The following is a 12,016-nucleotide window of genomic DNA, read 5'->3' as shown; positions in this document are numbered from 1 at the left end:
GAATTTGGATTTTGAAGCCTCCCGTCACAGAAGGACAAATTCTTCTTGGCTATGGGGTGACTTTGTAAGTATCACTGCGTTTGTCTTGTCCACACTTTACTGAGGAGTTTGCATCTTTGTTTGTGAGTAACATGGGCCACGGATGCCTCTCTTGTGATGTGCTCAACTTCTTTGGCTTTACCGGAACTGGTATCAAAGTAACAATCATGACACGATGCCTTCTTCCTGCCTACATTTCAGGAGACAGTATTATTTATTTTTCAAACGTCAGTGGAATTCACTAGTAAGCAGTTAAATAGCGTGCAGTGCGGAGTGAAGCCTCAAGCAGGACTAGTGCGTTGTTAGGTTGACTTATGACATAGCTCTGCGGATCAGTTATGTAAGGAGACGGCAAGCCCAGAGGTCGCCAGATAATTTATTACTTGAACAACAAAGGCAGGATCAGCCTGAAGTCAGCCCCCTGCCCTTGGTCCCACAGGGTGACGTCTCGCCAGGGGCCAGCTGCCCAGCAGCGCAGGCCGTGGTCACGCTGCCGCGGAGAAGGGCCTCGAAACTTCATCCCAGCAGCTTTCGAGACTTCCAGAGAGACCTCCAGCTGCGTCCTCGGGGCGGGCAGTCAGCAAGCGCTGCACTCAGCGACCTGGAAGAGGGAAGAGAAGCCGTGTTGCTGCTGTCTCCCGCGGGCCGGGCCTGAGAGCAGCCCCTCCGCAGGCACACCGCGCCCTGCACCCCTGCCTGCAGGCGACCGGCCGCAGGGGCACCCCGGCTCGCAACGCCCGAGGGGCTGCTGCAGGGCCGCGGCGCGCTGCTCTCCGTGAAACCGTCTCCGCGTGGCTGTGCTTGGGGGTGGAGGGTAAATTACCACTTTTGACATAAGCCCCTTCAGATGTTCAGTTTTCCTCTGATAGAAAAAATCTTCAATCAGCTTTGGCGATTTGTTTCTAGAAATTTGTCTTTCCTTAAAGTTAGCTGCTTTCTTGGCTTAGCACTAGCCAAGATCCATTTTCCTTTTCTGTCCAAAGTGCCAGGACGCTCCCTTTCCTTCCTGGTACTCGACAGCCTTCTCCTCTCTCTGTTTCTAACTCAGTCTAGCAAGTTTGTCGATTTTATTAAACTTTTAGCATGACCAATATTTTATGCCCCTGAATTTTTAAAGCTTTTCAGTTTTCCGTTCCAGGAATTTGTCTCTGCTATTTGTTATTTCCTCCATATTGATTTCCTTCGGTTTGTTTTTGCTCCTTTTATCTGCTCTCTTTTTGTAGAAGTTTACATTATTGACTTGAAATCTCATTTTCCCCTTTTTGCCGCTTTCTCCAAAGCTCGCTACGTGCCACATTCATCTCTCCCGAATGGTCACCACTTCTTCTAACGTAAGATCCGATGTTGCTGCTTGTGTCCAAGGCGAGATTAAGGGCCTCTGAGGTCGTCCGTGACGCCGGCGGGCCGAGGCCGGGACGTGCGCGAGGCTCGGGCGCTCCGCCTGGTCTGGGCTCCTCGTCCAGCTCTCCAGCCGCGAGCCCAGAGGGAGCGTCCGCAGCGACAGCCGCGCAGGAGCGCGCGGTTTCCTCAAGCTTTCGGGAAAAGGCGATCAACCGCTCAGGGAGGAGCTTCTCTCAGTGTGCACGGCCGGTCTGGAGTAACTGGCGCTGCATTGAGGCTGTGGTGAGGAGACACTGTGCTGTTCCCTGTTCTCTTACTGTCCCCAGGGCTGAAACACAAAAGTCGTCTAAGGCGACGAGTAGCTGCGTAAGGTGGCAGCACATTTCCAGGGAATTCTGAAGCTGTTGCTTTCGCTAGCGGAATGGGGTAATGGAAGGGAAGAATGTGCACGTGTTAAAAGACAGGCATTATTTTTGCCAATTTTGGCTTTTAGCAAGAATAAACTTTGGAGTAATGCTATGACTCTGTATGACAAAAGCAGGCCTGAGCATGTCTTGGGTCTTGCATGATCTACACACCTTTGAAGGTGCTGAAGTTAGTACTCCTGACCCAGAGCAGAAAGCCTTGGGTGCAATCCTGTTTTGAACTACAGGTGCCACAGTCTGGTACTAAACAGGAAAGGGAAACAGAGAAGGACTCAAGTTTCAAAGTCTTAATTTGTATTTTCAATAAGAAAACAATAGAGACTACATTTAATTTATTGGGAATTAACCTTCTCTTGGTGATAAAGGAGATTTGGGCAGCTACCTGTAGGTTTTTCTCATTGCTAGTGTTTCTACTTTGAATAGTTAGGGTGTGGGGTAGTCCTGTTGCTGACATGTTAAGGCAAAATCAGATTAAAGCCAAAACAACTACCAGAGGCATCGGCTGGGTCAGGAGTCACGTGGGCCGGGAGGACCCTAAGTGGCTGTCTCATGCTCTGCTGACCTTCTCTGCTACTTACTGTTTATTCTTCCATAGCAGCACTTTTCATGTTGAAACTCACATTTTAGCTAGTTCTACGTGTAGTGTTGTCTGCATTCTGCATTTCCAGTCCTCCCTGATGAGGACAGCATTGTATTCGCTTTTGCTTCTCACATCGTATGACCGGCGTATACCTGTTCCATTGAAATGAATGAAAGATGATAAGCTCGAATGACACATTTCTGGTTACAGAACAAAGCGTAAGAAAAAAAATTAAAATTTACCAAACAATGTTGAGAGACTTAAAATATGACACAGATGAACAAAAAATACTTTAAATGTGCCCAAGGAATGGCTACAGCTTCCCCAAAATGAGACTCACCCAGGCATAGACGCTGTTTCAGTTGCAGCTATGGAGACTGCTGTGCCAGTCAGCCCCTCTGCTGCTGGGGGAATGTACGGGAGAGAGGACCAGTTCACAGGAGGTGAGCTTCGTTTTGGCTCACAGTTTCTAGGGCTTTAGTCCATGTTTAGCTGGCTCCAAGTTAAAAAAAAAAAAATCATGGCAGAAGGTTGTGGTGGAGCAGAGCTGCCGACTTCAGTCCAGGGAGCAGAGCTAAAGGGAAGAGCCCCAGGGAAAGGAGATCCTGCCATTGGAGCCCCAGCGACTGCCTCCTCCAAGCGCACCCCACCCCACGGGCACCCATGGCTGCGAAGGGCAGTGGATTAACCCCTCGAAGAATTCGGCACCACTGTCACCTCTCTAGGAATCTCTTAATCTACTGAAGATTAAGATTAGCTGTGACAACGGTCATTGTAGAGCATGACACACCTTAAGCTTATTTTTATTTATTTTAATTATCTTATTTTAAAAAATATACCTTAAACTTATGAGCAAAATATTTTGATTTCTAAGAGTAAGTCACATTGTTTGAGAAACTGAAGTTTCTTAAGAAATTGATTGAAATATTAATATTTTGACATAGAATTTCTGCCACCTAAACAAGAAAACGTAGACTTTACCATGCGGCTTTGTATTAGTTTCCCTAAGTAAAGAAGCTATTAATCCAGACTGAAAATATCTTTAGGAAATATTACTTTACTGGTAATATAATGATGGTATGTAAAACTAGCATAATTGAAAACAAGAAAAGCAAGTGGAAATTATCAGCCCAAATGCCATAATCTTCTATTAGTCATTATCACCTTTAGGTAAGATTCAAATATTCAGGTTTATTTTCATGTAGAGTAATTCAGGTATTTTATACAGGAAATTATGTACAAAGAAATAGGATAGATAAAAATTTAAGGAGAAATTTGTTCAGTTATTCTTTAGAGTGACCAATGGATGCTCTGGCGTAGCCTCTTCACAACATTTAAAAAACAAAGCAGGGTTCAGGGCAGGTACTGCTGTGTATCACAAGAAAAGCAAAGTCCTGAGACAAGCAGTGAATTTGAGCTGAACTTCTGTCAATCACTGAGCACATTTTGGCAAATCATGTGCACCACCATCTCCGCAATGTCACCTTTCTCATCTATGAAATGAAAGGGCTCAGGTTGGGCTGGAGGCTCTCTGGTCGTGTTTTCCGTATCGCTACATAGGTGTCTGAGCTCCCGATATATTTCTACAGATGATACAAGGAGCAGCAGGAGGTTAGCATACATGTAGCTTTAAACAAGTACATTGGTTTAGCAGCATTCAGATAGAAGTGTTCTTTAGGTTTCAAATTGTGAGATTAAAAAAAAAGGCTTATTTGTTTGCTCCACATTCAAAGGGGTCCTGGTCTTTAGAAAACAATAAAGAGCAATCATCCGTAACCTTAGAAGGACTCAGGCATGATTTTTGTAATTGTCTGCTCTTTTCCATAATAAAAACCATGATTGTTCCTAGTATCTTCAGGGTATTCCATGAAAAATAGTTAAGTATTCTATGCAGAGAACTTTGAAGATGAAAAGTATGCAAAAATGCAAGATTTTATTACTATTCTTTGACTTTCAACAATGCTTATCCCAAGTGCTTTTCTGGATTTAAAACACATTTATTACATTTCTGTTTTCCAATTCTCTTTGTAAACCCATTATTTTTAGCTGGCTCACACTTTTTTATTCTTTAGGATACAATAATTTCATTCCACAGTGGCTGAGGCAAGGAAACTGTGAAACAGCCAAATGCTTTCCAGCGTTTGGCCTGTCACCGTCCTGCCCCTTACCTCTTTCCAAGTTTTAGGAGCTACTATTCTGTTAGTGACAGAATAATGGTACACAAAACATTGAAGCAAAATAGACAGCAACAAAGAAGAGAGGAAATAATCTCCCCTAGATAACAAACTCTGGAAATGATCCTCATCACTTGTGGGTAAAGGCTTTCTACACACTTCGTCGGGGCTGTGTGTCTACAGAGAGCCATATGCTCATTCAAACAGTGAGTATTTTATGGAACGTGACTGCATCATAAATGCTAGTCTGGCAGTATTAAGTGAAATCAGCAGCAGGTTATAGGTCCAAGTTTGTCTCCATACTTTGAATTCCTGCATAATGAACTGGAACTAATTTGATATTTGAAAGAAAAATGAAATTTAACTTAGGAGCATAACAGACAGCTGATTTTCAGCCAATCACAAACAGTTAGGTTTCTGCAGCCAGAGGCAGCCGGCTGCTCACGCTGGGCCCCTAAAAGGAAGTCGCCTCATTGTGCCCAATCACTATTCCCTGTACCTGTGCCTGACCTTAACAGTTTACTGTCTGCAGAACTCAGTGAGGTGCTCAGCCTCCACTGCTCCAGGGAGCGCCTTCATTCAGGAGTTGTTGTTTCCCTAAGAAACTTTGCTAATTGGGTTTGTTTGAAGTTTTTCACTTAGCAGTTGGTACCAAGAGTGGGGTTAAGAGAAGCCTGCCAGCAATGCCCAGGGGTACTAAGGGACCATGGCAACCGTCCCTCCCAGGCCCACTGTGTCCACTGGGCTCTTGTAGCAACTGAAATGATAGGTGAGTTACTCTCGGTCTGAAACAGCATGCATTTCCAGATCAGACTTGTCCAATTTACTTGAACAATTACTTATTTGAGTATCAGCTCCTTTGATTCTAAGGACTCTGGCACTCCACATGGACACTTACCTTTATGTATAAAACTTGTGGACCCAAGTCCATGTATTTTTGGAAAAATAGATTAAGTTTACTAAAGAAAGCTTACATTTAGAGCGGTCATTATGGAAAAGCTTTAACTTAAAATTCTTCACATGTGAGAGGCATGAGAAAAGAAAAAAATGGAATGCAGCCTTTGATGCACAGATCTTTCTTTTTTAAAGAATACAAAATAGTGATAGAAAAAAACAGCATTAGAAATAATACAAAATTTCACTAAACAAAGTAACAGGAATTCAACAATGGTTTCTGTATTGCCCGATGTATCTTCAAATTAGTTGTTCAGGTTATCAGATATGAACATGCAAAGTTGGTTTAGAGGGAAAACAAAACAAATCAATAACAAAAATGTTGTAATAAAAATTGAAAAGAAAGAAAACAAGAATAAAGAGAAAAAATTTAAACATTAACTGCTCCTTTCAAAAGACCAGCAGAAATCAGCAGTACACTTATCCAAACCATTCTGCATATATACTTAAATATCTCTTTCCCCTTTCTTTCATTTGTCCTTTTCCCCATCTCAGTTTTTTCTGTCTACTGAACACATTCTTTCCCTTTCTCAGTCTCTATTGTACCTCTCTAATTTTACTTACTCTTTCAGGTTCTCACACTAGTGAGACAAGACAATGTTTTCATATGTGGATCTGATTTATTTTACTTATCAATATAGTCTCTAGCTGCATCCATTTATTGACAAAAGCCTTCAATTTATTTATTCTTTAATTTTTAAAGATCTTTTATTTATTTGATACAAGGTCTTGCTATGCAACTAGGACTCGTAGTGATTCTCCTGTCTCAGCCTCCCCAGCTCTGGATTACAAGTGTTCACCACATTGCTTGGTTTTGGTGGCCAGCACGGCGGGCCTGGGGCTCTGGGCTGGATGGGATGCAGTACTGGGGATCAGTCCTGAGTCCTTGCATTTTCCAGGCATCTGCTTTGACCACTGAGCTATCTCCTCAGCCCTAGGTTTATTAATAAAAAAATTTATGCTATCTTTATATTACATAATTTTTCAGGAAGAGTAACTTAAGATAATAGCTGTTTAATGTGATATTTTCATAACTAACACTAACAACATCGCTAGTGAGTAAAATCCTATATAAAATAAGATCTAAATCCTATGTGAAATATGTCTTTCCTATATAACAACTTTCACCATTATTTATGATGAAGAACAGAAAATCAAGGTTGAGGGGACTTTTATAAACAGTTTAATTCTCAGACTTGGCTCAGAAATTCTTGAGGACAGAGCTAAAATCCTGCCCCTCTTCAGTTTCTCATTATTGAGAGATTGAACTCATGATCTATGCTGCACTGACTGGCTGTATAGAGGTAAAAACACACATGGGTTAGTATGCACGGCTGCGCTCTTACTGGTGTGACAGACAGTTCACAATTTCGGGTTTCTTAGCCCTCGCTGAGAATTAAGGCCATTAAGGGTTAAGGATTCTAATTAACACACAAAACTAAAGCAGAACTGATGAGGGAAACAGCCTTGTGTCCAGGTGTACGAGGAGTGCACCGTGTGCTCGGGGGAGGGAGCCCCGAGGATGAGAACGCACTTTGTTTGTAAGGGGCAATGCAGAGGGCTTTTGGTCCCAAACAACAATGAATGATGGATGCAGAGTGGAAAAGGGGGATGCGTAGAACAAAAGTGAAAGGATATAAGGAAACATAGAAGGCTTGTGGAAGAAGAATTTGGAGAACAGATTTTATGTGTGACCAAGATAAGATTAAAAGGAAATTGTAAGTGCTCCTGAAGTCTGAGCACTAGTACCCAAAGTGTGTCAGTGAAAATCTAGAATTCGGCTCTTTCTGTTAGAAGAACAGTCTCTCTTAGAATATTTTTCTGGTATTAATGGAGAACTGAAAATTTCTCTTACAATTCAGATACTTAGCATACGAAGTGAATATTGTATTTACGAGGATAACTTCTTGTGCTTCTTTTTGTCTCTAGCAGGCCTTTGATAACTTGAGACTCGAACTCTTTCAATTCAAGCTAGGTGGTTTTCTATTTGTTTGTCTACCTAGAACAACCACTTTCTGTGTTCGTACTTTCAGCATTCTGATTATCATTTCTGCTAAATGAACAATGATTACTTCCCAGTGCCCCGTGATTTGAAAAACATAATAACTTTCAAAAATAATTTTTTGTAAGAAATTTTGATAAGATTTTCTTGAAGCACTGGGGGTCCACGAAGGCCTATAAAATATTTTAGAAGAATTTATTCCTCTTCTTCATAAAAAGAGAACTGTGAAACTAATTAGGATTGACATATAAAATTGCCTTAGAAACATTATAAAATGATAAATAATACTAAGATACATTTAACTTTCTTAGATTAAGTTAAGCGTATGTATGTTGAACATGTGATTAATATGTTACAAAAATTGTATGAATTTCTTAGAAATCTAATCATGCGGGTGTAAATGCTCTTAGCCATCGTGTTAGTTATTATGTTGAAATATTATGTCTTACAGAAATGACAAAATTTCCTCTTTAACTGTATTCTAATAAACTCTTATCAGATCTTTACCATGACCAGTTAAGTCTTGTCACCTGCAGAATTAGTTCTATTTTCTTTTATCTTGTAGGCTTTCTTGTGTAACTAAACTTACATTTCTTTATCCCTGCGAGATTCGTAAAAGGTGATCAGGTAATTGTGGGTGGCAAGAACACTCTACCAGACTGTAGAAGAATTCTTTGAGTTCCATGGAAGACACAGATTGGCTCAGGAAACTTCTGACATAGCACCAGGTGACATGAGGATGAATCACGCCCCAGGGAAACACTCGGGCAGCTCTTACGCCAAGGCAGTCAGCGCTGAAACTGTTAAGCTGTGCAAACGGAATGTGGGGTTGATGCGAGTCTAACAGCGGAGGACAGTGCATCAGGGACCAGCGTGGCGCCAGTGGGGTGCGGAAGTGGAGCTTGTTTCTACAAAGGTGCAGGCTCAGTGCTAGGCTTAGATTCATGGGGAGCTGGACGTGTCCTGCTTCTCCCTGACCTCTTAAAATATCACTGTTTAGAAGCTCTGAAGTTTATGGCTCATTGATACACAGCTACAATAATACAAATCGTGGAGAGTATGGGATGACTGCTCTCAAATTGTTAAAGTGCTTTACAACCAACATTCTGGTTTTCACAGCTGTAATTCTGGGAGAAAGATAAAAATCTGAGGTAGAAGCTGGGTGGTGATGCACACTTGTCATCCCAGCCCTTGAGAGGCTGAGGCAGGAGGATCGCCTTGAATCTGAGGCAAGGGTGATCTAGACAATGAGTTCAAGGCCAGTTTGGATCAAAAAACCAGACCCTGTCTCCAGCAAACAAGCAAGCAAACAAAAACCTCAGCTTGACTATTCTGGATCACTTGATTGCTCGCACCTGAATCTCACTCAGCTACCACCGGCGCACATATTCTGTTCACTTTGAATCTTTCTAATGTAGAGAAAACTGATATGAAAGCAAAACCTAAACGTTTCCAGAGAAGGTGTTTCATTCATGGGAATTTCTGGAGAAATAGCCAGTGACAGGTGTTAATGCTTCGATTCATCACACAGCAGTTACAGATGCTACTGCAAACAGTGGCATTTGGCACAGCTGTCCGAGTGGACACCAGTTGTTATGGGTTGTGTCTAGTTGTGCCCCCAAAGTCTCATGCAGTCATGTGGCAGGGACTTCTAGAGTTTGTGATTAACTCATGCTCCACTGAGATTATGGGTGATCCAAGGCTGGGATTATGGATCTTAGTACTGCTGGGATTATGGGTGTGTGTACCTCCCCCAGCCAGGGGTAGGGAGCCTGAATGCAATACAAGAGAGACAGAGAGACAGACTCTCTGTTGCACTGTTGCTGCTGCTCCTGCATGGGCTCTCTGCTGTCTGCCGCCGCCAAGGACGGTTACTCTCTTCCGTGTGCCGCTCTGCCGTGGAGCCAGCCACGTATGGACTGAACCCTGCAGTAACTGTGAGCTAAATAAACCTGTCCTTCCTTCACTTTGGGTGTTGGGTATTTGTCCCAGCAATGAGAGAAGAGCAGCTGAGACACCGGCATCCACCACAGGAGAATGGCGCGCAGATCCATGCCAACGGCAAAGTGCAGATTTCTCCCGAATGCAATGCTTTCGGGAAGGTCTGTGTTCCTAACAATAGCCCCTCTTCAGTCTTCCCCATGTGAACCCTAATGCAGTTCAGCACTGCTAGGCCCCCACGCCTGATGCTGTGGCGCCTGTCCACAGGGAGCCCTGTGTGACCCTCCCACGGAAGAGAAGCAGACTTTCAGTAGTTCAGGACCTGGCGATGTCACCAGAGGACCGTCCTTGAGTCATGCTGGAAGGAACCATGTATAGTCGCTTTTCACTGCAGCCAGACTTCGGGGCGTCCAGTGTTGGGCTCCCAGCTGTCAGGTCAAGTGGGACCCCAGACTTCTGGGACACGATCCACTGGAAGCCAAGTAAGGCTGAGCAGCAGGCCCGTCACAACTGCGCAGATGCGGGCAGCTACCCCAAGACGGCGCGCCGACTTTCTGCAGCCATGGCGTCTGCGCCCATCTGCGCTTATTCCTGGGCCTCTTTGCCTTCCGTGGCAAGATAATTTAATAATTAAGGTCTTACAATCAATAATTGCTAAGGGAAACTTCCCAAGTGTTGACTCTGTGGTGTTACATCTAAATCATGTTGAGATCTCGCAGAGCTTCCCGCTCACCTGGAAGCAGATTCGATAGCCTGAGCGCGGTGGTCTGTTCAATTGCGTGTCTGCTTCTTTCCATAAGGCCAGGGTTTTAGATTATCATATTAGATTTCTTGTCTAAATATGGCAAGTATGTACAGCCTATAGGAATGGGTTCATAGCTAAATTATATCAGAAATTGAATAAGCAAACCAAAAGTGAGACACATTAGAAGTTTGTAGGCAAATTCATTCCTCTAAAATCATAATTGTCGGTAACCTCTAGTTCAGCAAGGGAGCCATGGATCGGTATTACTGGTGCTTCTCGGCTGGTGATTCCTCAGACACAAGAAGCCCCACAGGGGACTGTCGCGTCCCTCCAGAATGCACTCCTAGCTGCTTCGTGCTATCAAGTCGTTTTTCTTTTGTCTTCTGATTCATTAATATTTTTGCTTATTTGAACCTAATTGTTTCAATGTGTGGGCTCTTGCTGAGGAATACACTTGGCCTCTTGGTATCATACTGTGGACAGCCATCTGCTAGTCTTCCTGGTGTGGTGTCCTTTCGGGAGTCTTGGACATTTGTGTGCAGTGTGCCTGGTCATTACCAAAGCACGAAGATAGCAGTCACTGAACTGACTGGCTGGCATTGCTTGTGCGACCACTGGGGGTTTGATATAGCAATGAATGAGGAAGTCATCAAAATTCTGTACCAAGGAGTGGTGCCGCTGCTGTGACCACACCTAGAACTGTGGATGTTCGGAGTTGGGTGGTGAACAGGTATTTTGTTATAGCAATTAAAAATGGGCTGATACAATATCTATCAAAGAACAAATAAGAGGGCTGGCAAGATAGCTCAGAGGACTAAGTGCTTGCTTAGGCAAGCGCAGGAGCCAGGGTTTGATCATAGGGCTCCACCCCAAGTGCACTGAGCCAGCAAGGGAGTCCGGGGGTGGGGGTGCACGCTTGTAATCCCACAACTGGGGAGGCTGAAAACAGGAGGATCACTACAGGTCTGAGCTGCATAGTGAGACCCTGCACACACACACAAAAGGTTTAAATTTGGGCCAGGGAGATAGCACAGTGCAATAAGTGCTTGCCTGGCAAGTGCAAGGTCCTGAGTTTAATCCCTGGTACCACCATCACCATAAAAAAAAAAAAAAAAGGAATAAAGAACCAATAAGGGAAGCAACTAAACTGAGGCCGATCATGAGTCAGTGGGCAGCCTTTTCCTCACGGTGTCCACACCAGACAGACACTGAGCTGTGATCCAGCCGGTGGTCCTCACGCTGCTTCCGTGTTTGAGCTGCAGTGGTTTCCTGCTCAGCTCTCTCAATTGATTCAGGGTGCTTCTTGAGCCATGAACTGTACTCTGCTCAGATACCACCCACTAACATTAATTTGCCTAAAGTTTTTCGTCTAGCAGCTGTTTTTGTATTAGCTATTTTAATAGCAAGAAAAGGAGTAGATGGGTTGGTATGGTTCCAGTCAGTAATTTTTACCACAGAGCTCATAAAGATCCTTCTAAAGTTAAAAAAGTTTATAAAAGCATGAAAGTGATATCAAATGTTTAAAATTTTATGTAGCATTATCTGATCTAATTAGGTAAAAATAGGAAGATAAGTACTTCTAACTCCCTTGTTTGACCTTCTGATTTTTTCAATCTGTATTATTCAATTTCCTTTTCAACACTAACCCATCTTTTCAGTAAAAAAACAAATGTCATTGATGTTCAGTTTTGCATTTTTCTGTGTTCATGTGGACTCTGGCCTGCTAACCCGAGCCTCTTCGTCTTTTTGCTGCTTTGATCTTTCTTTCGGCTTGTTTTTGAGAGTGCTTGCTGGGATGCTCCTGTCTGCAGCTTC

This window comes from Octodon degus, unplaced genomic scaffold (genome assembly GCF_000260255.1).
Source record: "Octodon degus isolate 3935 unplaced genomic scaffold, OctDeg1.0 scaffold00034, whole genome shotgun sequence".
Taxonomy (NCBI): domain Eukaryota; kingdom Metazoa; phylum Chordata; class Mammalia; order Rodentia; family Octodontidae; genus Octodon; species Octodon degus.
The sequence above is the reverse complement of the archived record's forward strand: the minus strand, read 5'-3'. Positions refer to the sequence as shown.